The sequence below is a fragment of the Triturus cristatus genome, chromosome 1_1 (assembly GCF_964204655.1).
Source record: "Triturus cristatus chromosome 1_1, aTriCri1.1, whole genome shotgun sequence".
NCBI lineage: Eukaryota > Metazoa > Chordata > Amphibia > Caudata > Salamandridae > Triturus > Triturus cristatus.
In genome coordinates, this window is record NC_140579.1 from 790,511,969 (window position 1) to 790,521,248 (window position 9,280).

At 46.2% G+C, this 9,280-nt stretch overlaps 1 protein-coding gene across 2 annotated transcripts in view; it reads right to left on the reverse strand.

Annotated features, from left to right (window-relative positions):
- The window catches only part of LOC146871101 (myosin light chain 4-like), a 212,029-nt gene extending 204,452 nt beyond the window's left edge, over positions 1-7,577 (reverse strand). For both annotated transcript variants that reach the window (XM_085650267.1, XM_085650268.1), the window contains exon 1: positions 7,462-7,577. The gene's annotated coding sequence lies outside the window, so the exon portion shown is untranslated. The remainder of the gene's footprint in view (positions 1-7,461) is intronic.
- Positions 7,578-9,280: the final 1,703 nt, after the last annotated feature.

A 9,280-nucleotide genomic window follows, 5' to 3' on the forward strand; every position in this document is an offset into this window, starting at 1 on the left:
CAACAACCCAGACACAGGTTAGAGCCTTTTTAGGCCTGACTTGGTACTATAGGAGGTTTGTTAAGGGATATGGATCTATAGTGACCCCCTTAAATGATCTGACCTCTGAGAAAATGCCAAAAAGGTTCAGTGGACAGCTAGTTGTCAGAAGGCATTTGATGACCTCAAGCAGGCAATGTGCACTGCCCCCATCTTGCAGAGTCAAGATTACAAAAATAAGTTCATTGTTCAAACAGATGCTTCAGAGCTGGGTGTGGGAGCTGTATTGTCTCAACTTAATGATGAAGGTCAAGACCAGCCAGTAGCTTTCATAAGCAGAAGGCTGACCCCTAGAGAGAAACGTTGGTCAGCCATAGAGAGGGAGGCCTTTGCTGTGGTGTGGGCCCTGAAGAAGCTGAAGCCATACTTGTTTGGCACTCACTTCATAGTTCAGACTGACCACAAGCCCCTCCTATGGCTCAAACAGATGAAAGGTGAAAATCCTAAATTGCTCAGGTGGTCCATTTCCCTACAGGGGTTGGACTACATAGTGGAACATAGACCTGGGACCCAACATGCCAATGCAGATGGACTCTCAAGGTATTTCCACTTAGAACATGAAGACTCAACTGGTCAAGGTTAGTTTAATGTCCCTGAATTTGGGGGGGGGGGGGGGGTTGTGTAGGAGAGTAGGATCTGCACTTATGGTGCCCCCACTTTTTTTCTGATGTATACACTGGTTTCTGGCTATAGTCAGGCTGGGTCCCTGCTAATCAGGGCCCCAGTCTCTCTGTTCTCTCTAAACGACTTGGTGTGCATATTAGATGCACTAGTGATTGGATACTGTGGTACCTTATGAGCCCCTAGTATATGGTACCTTAGGTTCCTAGGGCATAGGTACTTCACAGGCCTACCCGGGGCTGCAGCATGTATTAAGCCACCCCTGGGAAGCATTCTCAATCTGACACCACAGGCCTGCTACTGCAGCCTGTGTGAGGTAGTGTTAGCACTCCTCACTGAGATATAGGTTTCTATATCTCACCCTACACCCACATATAAACCTATCAACCACCCCTATGGCAGGCCCTATCAATCCTGAGGGCAGGGTGCTTGGTTTACAATGTGAGGGGGTGCCTCTACCTGAGCAGGGCCCCTCTGCAGCTACCAGAGTCTATTCTCTATTGCTGTTTGTGGATGTGATTAAACCATATACTCTTAAGTGCATTAAAATGCTAACTTTGGAATGACTGCATCAAAACTTGTCGTGTTTGGTGTCAAGCAACTTGGAATCATACCCCCACATCAGTCCATGATGTGGGAGCATGATCCCACCCTTCTAGAGGGGACGACATGCAAAATAATAGAAATCCTATAGAGCCCTGGCATCACAAAATAGTTGCCACCAGCACAGACACTGGGCTGCCCTCCTGCTGCTGACTGAAACTCGCAGTGGAGGAAGCCCAACATAAGGCATCCTGTCACAGGGAGGTGTGACCACCTTCCAGACAGGATTTAGTGTATTGGGGCTGGGTGGGTGCACTCCTAGAGTGCTTTGAAGTTCTGCACTGGGGGAGCAGTAGGCTCCTCTGTGCATATGCCAGCTCAAACCGGTTCAGGGGCTACCTACCCCTGCTCTGGCATGAAACTGGACAAAGGGAAGTGGGTGTAACCACCCCCTCCCCTGACCCTCTTAGAGGAGTGGTCATAGAGCTAGTTCCTCCCCTATCTTCACTATAAGATAGCAAGCTTTGCCATTGCAAATCAGATGACCCTGGACGACGCTCTACAAAGAAGAATCCTGGCCCCTCGATGTTCCACTACCTTTGGAAGACAGAAGAATCTCCCTTGGAGTCAAGGAGTGACTCCCCTGCTTGGCAGGCACCAACAACCTTAATCAACAGTTGCAAACTTTCCCGCTCCCGCTGGAGTTCAAAGTCCCTGCTGCCCCAGAAGGGAATTTCCTGACTTCTCGACGGCCATTGTGAGTCCCCAGCAAAGCTGTGGTGAGTGGACCCCACGAGTGATGAGGAACAGCAATACCCAGGGACCATTCACTATTGTCAAGTGCAAACCCTTCACGACGTCCTAGGGACTTTTGCATTGGACCATTTAAGGCCCAAGCCTCCAGCAGGTTTTGCAGTGAAAATCAGAGGCCTACCCCATCCCGAGTGACCGTGGGCTCCTGTGAAGCATTTCCTGAAGAGGCATCTTTGCGATCACTTGCCCATTGGCTAGTGGGTCCCCCGAAGACTTTCCTATCAACTCAAAGGGCTCCTCTGGTTGCTCTAGGCCTGCCCTCACTCACCGTTGCTGGGTGAGACCCTCAGATCTTTCTGGTCTGCACCATCGACTTTCTTCAGTCTACACAAGACTTGCAGTTGCCAAGGCTTGTTGGCTCCTATCTGGGTGCCGACACCGCCATCAGCTGCAGACTTTTTGGATCACTTCAAACCCAGCCGCTGGTCATCCTCAATCTCTCCTGGACCTTTTGAGCGAAGAGTCAAAACACCATTGATGACCTGAAGTCACCCAACATCCGTGGTCAGCCATCTTCCTGGCCACCGGTCACTGTCAAGTGACTTTGAACACTGTCCCTTCAATTTTCAGGTCAACTCCATCTTGAATCCACCTTTGGATTCCACCGGACACTTCTTCAGTCAACGCAAGCAGCAAGTCTTCTTTGGTCTCCATAAAAAACAGCGACGCGACCCGACACCAAAAGACACCAATGCACCCGGCTTCCCTGGGTGAGGTAACTCGTGCACTCTGGTGCCCTAGTATGTGCTGGCCCTCAAAGTACTTACCTTGTAAGTGGCTTGCTTGTAGACTTCCTCGAAGTACCCTAGAACTTTAAAAATCCAACCGCGACTTGCACCATTATAATCAATAGGGAATCCGCGGCTGTGTTCACACACTGCACGCGTCTCCCGTGGGCCTATTACTTACCTGCTAACACTGCAGTAGTGAAGGCCCAGCGATTCCCTAGGCCCTAGGCCTTGTCATTTTGCAAGTTGACATCCTTATACCATTTTTTTAGTATATGGTCTGGTACGCTCCTAGAGCTCCAGCCATATTTGTGCTTAATTTATTGTGAAACATTGACATTTGAATGTGTATCTGGCTTCTAATCTGATAAAAAGATTAGTAGAGTGTGTCTAGTAATAAATACATATATATTTGATATATATACACCTGTGTGGTGTCCTTTCATTTGGTAATTCAAGAGATTATAAGGTAAAACAAGCTGCTTTACATTCCTCTGAGACTTAGCCTGAAGGCTGCTCTCCACAGCTACCACTAGGTTAGCTTTCTTTAAAAGGTTGTCTTAAACCTATCTACCATAAGAGTCGAATTGGACTGGTGCAAGGTGGCCACTATAACTAGTGACCAGCATATGCCGAGCCAACTTCTCACAACACACAAACATTGTACCCGTGTGTGACCCATTCCATCATGAAGGCCTTCAAAACTGCCCCCTCTACATGACTGCTATCAGCAAGAGAGACCCCCCAATCAGGCCATCAAAAGTGACCCACCCAAAACCACACTTCACTGTCGAGTGCATGAAAGAGGCAGAAGACAACATGGTGCAAAGAACCGAAACTGCCGCCACCGATGACATCAGGACCCTGCTAGACAACGGAGAAACTGCTCCCCTCATCCTCCTGGACCTGTCAGCCGCCTTCGACACGGTCTGCCACCGCACACTACGCACACGTCTCCACGACGCTGGGATCCAAGAGAAGGCCCTGGACTGGACCACCTCCTTCCTCTCCGGAACCCAGAGCGTCCGCCTCCACCCCTTCCGCTCCGAAGTCACCGAGATCATCTGCGGCGTACCCCAGGGCTCATCCCTTAGCCCAACGCTGTTTAACATCTACATGGCACCATTCGCCTACGTCGCCCGACTGCACGACCTCAACATCATCTCTTACGCCGATGATACCCAGCTGATCCTCCCCCTCATCAAGGACCCCAACACCGCCAAAACCAACCACCACGAAGGAATGAAGGCCGTCGCTGAATGGGTGAGGAACAGCCGACTGAAGCTGAACTCGGACAAGACGGAGGTTCTCATCCTCGGATCCACCCCCTCGGCCTGGGACGACTCCTGGTGGCCGACAGCACTGGGAACAGCTCCAACACCCACCGACCACGCAGGCAACCTAGGGGTCATCCTCGACTCCACCCTCTCCATGACTAAGCAGGTTAACGCCGTCTCTTCCTCCTGCTTCAACACACTCTGCAAGATCTACAAGTGGATCCCCACCAAAACGAGAAGAACGGTCACCCAGGCGCTCGTCAGCAGCCGGCTGAACTACGGAAACGCCCTCTATGCAGGAGCCTCGGCCAAACTCCTGAAATGGCTTAAACACATCCAGAACGCCTCTGCACGCCTGATCCTTGACATCCCTCGCCACAGCCACATCACACCCCACCTGAGAGACCTGCACTGGCTCCCCATCAACAAGAGGATAACCTTCAAGCTCCTCACCCACGCACACAAGGAACTCCACAACACCAGACCAGCTTACCTCAACAGACGACTCAGCTTCTACACCCCCACCGCCAGCTCCGCTCTGCCGACCTCGCCCTCGCCACAGTCCCCCACATCTGAAGAGCGACCTTCGGCGGCAGATCGCTCACCCACCTCGCCGCCAAGACCTGGAACACCCTTCCCATCCACCTACGGCAGACTCAAGACCTGCTGACATTTAGAAGACTCCTCAAGACCTGGCTTTTTGAGCAGTAACAGCATTCCCCACCCCCCAGTGCCTTGAGACCCTCATGGGTAAGTAGTGCGCTTTACAAATGCTATGACTGATTGATTGATTCATGTGTGTGGAAGAGACGGCAAAGCTGCACCTTATCAAAGGTGGACTGTAGTTCACATATATACAGCGCATTCCAGAATATTTTGATTTAATAAGGACAGGGCAGTACAAATGTAATTGTGAGGAACGTCCACAAGGAGATGGCAAGTGTGGGAAAACTGAACATCCTGGTTTCCCGCCCCGGCGCCCGAAGTGCTCATGAATGTTGAGGACAGAACCTGAGACAGGAGTGTCTATGTGACCGTTTCTGATGACGTGACCGATAATAAACTAAAAGACACAAAGTAGTAATTTGTCAGGGTGATGACGAGGTCAGCACCTACCCCCCCAATAATACCACAATCAGAATCTCATCAGGGTTGATTATGTCCTGCAATCTCTGTTATCTCGGGAAAACAGTAGACAAAGACAGCCTTAAATCATGTCCCCGCCCAGCTCATATTCCATTCACATACCAGGCCCTGGCTTACCACCGCGAAAGCCTGCGGGGAAATTAATTGTCTAATTTGCCAATTGCGAAATGTAATGAAACGTGTTAATTGTGTTGGATTGGATTTGATTAATGAACCTCCTCGCTGGGAAGGAGATTACTTTAAGAAGTTACTCTTAACAAAACAAACATGTCCTTTTCTGGCTCCCATTCTTTTCTTAGCTTTCTGAGAGCGAGATAAGCACGTGCCTGTTAATTCATGCGGCATGAGGCCTGTTGAGCCTGAGCGACTTTAAATATAACAAATGGCACCCATTCACCTTTACAAGAATCCGTTCAGAACAAGCAGTCACCTGTATCCGCCGGCTATCAGCCTTATGCAAACACTGGAAGGGAATCACGACAAGCCTGTGAGCAAAAGAGACGCCGTGCACATCTGCTGCTGGCCCCAAGCTGACATCGCCAGAGAAGAGACGGCATGAGCGTGCACATCGCCTGTCCAGGCACACACATGTCCTGTCCCTCTTCCAAACCCAAGTCGATGACAATAGGTCCCGCCAAGGCGAGCAGCGCGCATGCGCTGCGTCGCTAGGCGAGATCTAAAAATGACCTTCTTGGTTGGTCAAAATGGATGCTGTAGATGTCAGTGGCTCGATAGTCCCAAAGAAGGATCCTCTTGGAAAGGCACGTAGTAGCTTGAAGTAATAGATGTAAATATTAGAGTCACATCTCAAACAATATGGGTCAAATATAATTTTATTTTATAGAGAGAGGCTCTTTTAAGAATTATAAAAATTCATTTAAAGGTGCTCACTTAAAAGATGAGTTATCGTATCTTCTTTCCTATTCAGTCCAGAGAAGAGAGATTTTGCCTCCAGACAATTTCTAAAAACCCGTGTACCTGGTCATTCAAATAGACAACATTATAAACACTCTGTCCAAATTTTGTACTTGGACGTCAATACATAATTAGTGCAATGCGACACTTAAAGTAAATTTCAACCATTCCTTGTCGCGTTGATAAATAGTATTCTTATATGAAAAACCGGTCAGTAGCTTGAAAATATAATAGACATAAATATTTAGATTTCCTTGACGCGTAGTCAATATGAAATTATTTTCGCAACAGTAATTAAATGGCTTTAAAAATTATTATTATTATTAAACGTTTTCTGTGTAAAGGTCACATCCCGAGTAATGTTAGTCAAATATAATTTCAAGAAGAAATTAATCAAAAACATGGTTAACTATATTGAAATAGATTGAATGCTCACTTAAAACGTATAAGTTTGCTCCTTCCTTTCCTATTTCATTTTCAATCAAGAGATTCGTCCTCCAAGACAAAAGATTTTCTAAGGACGTATAAACCTAGTCATTAAGAAAAGAAAAGAAAAAATAAAGGGGCATTGTAATTGAGAAATCCAGATATTGTACTGAGTACCAGACATAATTGGTACATACGGACACTTACGGTAACACACTGATTCCTTGTGACGTGGTCAAACAGTATTCGGATGAGAAGGGCGCTGTGATAAGACCCAATATAGAGAAGAGAAGGAGGGGGGATATGTTACTCTGTCCAATAAGTAGATTCCCATTACTTTGCAAAAATAATAATGCGGACCTCCAAACTATAGACAGTTATGTTAACACATAAGTTAGTGGCATCATGTAAGTTTAACTTTCTCTATTCTGGCATCCCTTTGTGACAAAAATACCTCTGTACTGTGCTTAATTGAAAGTGACATACGAGCTATGTTACGGGTCACTGTTCCCTATGGTCGTCACTGCTATATCACCCTAATGATTCATAGACAACGGTCGTAAAAAACATTCTGTTTTTATTCCTACAACACATTCTCTTTCAAACATGTCCATCTTTCTTCTTTGTTTAGGGGATGATCAAAAAAACATAAGTTGTTTAACGCCAACTTTAAGAGAGGGGGCAGTTGTTTAACTGACGTCCAAGTAACTTTCAATATTCTCAAATGTACATTTGAGACGAACAAGAAAGGTGAAATACTACTGTCGGCACAGTCTCCGATTTTGTCATACATATAAGACAAAGATATAAACGTGCGAGAAAGGACATGATTCGGCATGTGTCCACACCGAAAAACATTGCGGTCCACAGTGAGTGAAGGTCTCCCGACTAGGCGAATAGCCTAAGTGCCCAAATAAGCCAGACCAAATTATAACGCGCACAACTATACTAACCTCAAGGCATCTTGTGTTGTCTCCGTAATCTGCTACTCCTTTCAAAGCTGCCGCCACAGTGAGCCCGATTCGGATGCTGTTTTTAAGCATCCACTGGCACGGAAGTGTCTTCTGACTCGCACCCAAAAGGAAGTAAGTCACAGAGGAAGGACTACGTTTCAATTCTAAAAGGCGGCCATCTTATAGTAGCTATACCCTTTATGAAAAGCTAGCTATAAGCATCATTCACTCCAAGTAACTCGTTCTTCTAAGGGCAAACATAGTAAGGGATAGTGATTGTTGTGTTTTAATCAATTGAACTGGCACTGAGTCCTAAATTATTGCTCTAATGCTGTTGCGCGTACCAAATGCATCCAAAGGTGTGCGCGCGATCCAAATAGTGGAGGCGGCCATCTTGTACTGGCTCCATTCATTAAAAATAAATAGGTTTACGCATATTAACAAAAAGACACTCGTATTCCTAAAAGCAATACATGATAAGAGATGCGAGATGATATGTAATCATCCGTTGTTTGTAAAAGGTAATCTCTTTGTAAACGCTGGTGACATTCTTAAAGAAAAGTCTCATTCTTAAGAAATTAAAACCAGATTTTAAAACTAAAGAGAATAGAAAAAAGAAGAGGTTAGTACCTCTATTCTCTTTTATGAACTGGTGCTATGCTAAGCACTTAATGGGAAGTCTGATTACGTGTGCACTGGTTAAATTTTTTAACTGGTGCTATGCTAGGCGCACTCGATTGCCAGTAATTTGAAAATTCCTCACTTAATGCAACTGGTGCTATGCTAGGCGCTCTCGATTACCAGTGATTTGAATGTTCCTAAATGAATTTAATGTTCCTCATTTAAATGCATATGCTAGGCGCTCTCAATTGCCAGTAATTTTAATGTTCCTCACTTAATGCAACTGGTGCTATGCTAGGCGCACTCGATTGCCAGTAATTTGGAAAAAGTTTCTTTTTGATCAAAATCGGAATGTCCTATAAAAGAAGGGGAGGGGTCGAAGAGAGTATTTCGCAGCAATATAAATGAGCTGCAGCTGTATTACATATAGAAATGGGCCTGGTGGCTTAGGGGACTAATGTGTCCACTATAGGTGCCTGTGTTTGACCTCATGGTCGCAGCTTCAGATCCCGGTGGGTCCATTCAGCCTTTTTATCAGTCTGAGATTGATAAAAAATGAGTACCATTGAGTTGGGTAACAACAAACATCTGTTATTCAGCACCAAGATGCCCACTGGTGAACGTGAGCTTTGCAAATACAGGTTAGATTATATGGTGGACAAATTCTCAAAGATGGATATTCAGGGGTTCAGTTGAGGGCTTAAGTAACATTTCTGCATCAAAGTGCCAACCAGTGGCAGACTTCCTAAGATCTTCAACAGTGCCAACCAACTCCCAGAAGGGGTCAACTGTAACCAGTCGAAGCCATATGTTCACATGTTGCAATGCAGGAATACTTAGAAACTCTACAGAAAGCAACTTAATTAACACAGTTAATACTGTGCGTAAAGGTACTTTTCTACACGACGGTGCCTCACTGTCTGTGTTGCAATGTTATATGCAGAATTTTGGCGTTGTCAATGTACTCCCTTTGTGTCCCTTGCCGGTTTTTTATTCTGAAACCTGGTCTCCCTGCGTTAATTTGAACAACCCAGCAGTCCTCTGTTTACTGCCCTCATTCATTGTCGCATTGATGGCACCGCTGAAAGCCGCACGCCTCCTGCCAGACTTCCAATCTCGGGCTGTTTGGGCACATGCGCTGGTGACTCTCGTAAACACAGCCGTTATCAATTTAACCAGATAACCCAAGCGTAATTGC